This window comes from Triticum aestivum, unplaced genomic scaffold (genome assembly GCF_018294505.1).
Source record: "Triticum aestivum cultivar Chinese Spring unplaced genomic scaffold, IWGSC CS RefSeq v2.1 scaffold226198, whole genome shotgun sequence".
Lineage (NCBI taxonomy): Eukaryota > Viridiplantae > Streptophyta > Magnoliopsida > Poales > Poaceae > Triticum > Triticum aestivum.
The window spans coordinates 1-2419 of record NW_025247401.1 but is presented as its reverse complement, the minus strand read 5'-3'; the positions used below and the strand labels follow the sequence as shown (position 1 = coordinate 2419).

The 2419-nt window shown below is 39.7% G+C and overlaps 1 long non-coding RNA gene across 3 annotated transcripts; it reads right to left on the bottom strand.

The window, feature by feature from the left end:
• Positions 1-171: 171 nt before the first annotated feature.
• Positions 172-2400, bottom strand: LOC123177177 (uncharacterized). Of its 3 annotated transcripts, XR_006488802.1 has the most exons (4): positions 2178-2400; positions 1896-1987; positions 789-980; positions 172-705 (listed from the first exon to the last, which is right to left on the bottom strand). It is a non-coding gene; the product is annotated as an uncharacterized lncRNA (long non-coding RNA). The 3 variants fall into 3 exon arrangements; XR_006488803.1 differs by lacking the exon at positions 1896-1987 and having other exon boundaries at positions 789-997; XR_006488801.1 differs by lacking the exon at positions 1896-1987.
• Between the last annotated feature and the right edge of the window lie 19 nt (positions 2401-2419).

Below are 2419 nucleotides of genomic sequence, written 5' to 3'. Positions count from 1 at the left end.
TAGCGCCTTATTAGTAGCGCCCCTCTCCGCGCTACTGATACACCTAAAACCCGCGGTGCTGCTAGCCTTTTCCCTAGTAGTGTAACTGGTCAGTTGAGAAGTGCAATCATTTTCTTGCCAAGCAGCTTTGGAGAACTGCCATGAAATTCTACCCTGAGAACGCATGATGGAGAAGAGTAAATTCATCGGAACGCCTACCTAGATAAAATCAGAAATTTGAGCGACAAAACGGGCATGGAGAAAAATATTCCAACGACTGCAGACAATTGATCAGAAGGCCCCTACAGTGGTAAGACCGAGGTCTCCGCAGTGCACAGATTACCTGCCAGGAAAATAGCAGCAACACACTAAGGACAATGACAGTCAAGAATGGCATCTTGTTCAGCCATATGGTGGTCCATACTCTCTGAAATCCTGTAAGAACAAGGCACCCTGAAGGAGAAAACTCAATAGTCAGTACAAAAAAAAGGTCGCTATATCATAAACTCTGTACATCCAAATCGCTAGGGAGATACTCCTCGACTACTCCCGCAAGGACGTCCGGCATGCTGCACCTCTTAATTCTAAACACAAGAAGAACTCAACATATGTATGTGCTGAATGAAAAGATCCTCACGGAAAGTTAAAATATTCATCAAGGTTTACCTGTTACTACATCCTTCTTAAATGTCAGTCCTTGCATAGAATCTCCGCGTTCTAACAACACTGTATCATGCAGAAATCACATTCTTCATGAAAGACACCCCTCACAATAGAAAATCCATGTCATAGCAAAAATTACAGGTTACCTTTGATGAGAATATACTAATGGTCAGATCGGGCATCATTGTCATCACAGTTCAAAGCCTTTACCGTCATTCCTCATATTGTGCAGCATCTCCTGTGATTCTGCTCATAGCTCTCCATTCGCTCCTTCCACGCAATACAATAATGACCATATGCAGCAAGACCCTTTGACAGATCCATAGACTTTGGTTACACTGCAAGAAAACAATGTCTACATTCTGAATTCCACATAAGTGCTAAACAAATAGCAGGGCAGAATGAAAAATTTCTAGGCTTTTACTCATTGCATTTATGCAACTGTTTTTTCTCTCTATAGAATGTAGGATACACACACAGATATAAGATGCAAATGCACTTCCAAGATATATTTATGTATCGGAGGCAGTAAATGTAGAACTTTGATATTTTGTACTGCATATGACAATAAAAAAATAAGCCACGATGAATCAACTCAAATAATTGCACAGAATCATCTTCGTTATTGTTCACAGGAGAGACACAAAATAGAAAGCCTTTAATCAAAATTTGGTAGTCAACAACCATTGCACAAATTTCAGTTTTACACAGCACAATAGTTCTTTTTGCATAAAACAAGATGGCAACATTCTAGAAATAGAGAGATGTCCGTGTTCATCTGAAGTACAGTTCACATAACTTTTTCAGCTTGCAGCTACATTCTTTTGATACTTCCGTGGGCACTAAAATCTAAGAACAGTTGGATTGAAGGGCAAGCCTACTCGATCCTCTAATTCCCCCCAAGACTAAATTTTGCAAACATTACTGACATAAGTGAATCAGCTTCCACCTAATATGATCAGTTTTAAACCCATTAAACAGGTCTACAAATGGAAAGGGTATGAGCAATTGAACATACGCCAAAGAAGATGGGACCCTCGCAATTGCTCAACATCACATAATAAGATCAGTTTTAAACCCATTAAATAGATCTACAAACATTAGTTAAGAAGAAGAAGAGTAGTAACAATTTTGCACGGATCACATCACACTTCGGAAAGAAAAATCAAATGGAATTCCCATCTCAATTGCTCAACATCAGCTGTAACACGTACGTGCAACTTGAAAGGCAGCAGACTTTTATACAACATCACCTGTAACAGTCGTGTATGCAACTATGCACCCCAATTGTACTAAGAATGCCCTCCATATAAAGGTTTTGACCAACACAAATTCAGAACACTACCTGCCATTTCGTGGGTTCGAGTTAAGATTTTATTTTGTTTTGTCTTCTTCACGCAGATGGCATAGAAATCACATTCTTGCTTTATAAAAAATCCTAGGTGGAAAAAAATAGCTACAAAAAATGGAAGATATATTGTCTACAAAAAATCCTGAATCCACAACTCCTGACATGAGGAGTAAACCATACTCACATCAAGGATGTAATCCAAGAACGATATCCGTGTGCTGTAGTTTGCAACACCAGTGCCGTCCAGGTTGATCTTGACCTCTCCCAGCCTAGACGATACTGAAAATATTGAACAATAAGAGATAGCTAGTAGAGAAGCTGAACAGAGGTTAGTTCGTCGACCATAACAGATGTACAAACCACATGCACGAAGCAGCATGTACAGACTCACGACTCACGAAGCAGTATAGCAAATCACCTGTGGAG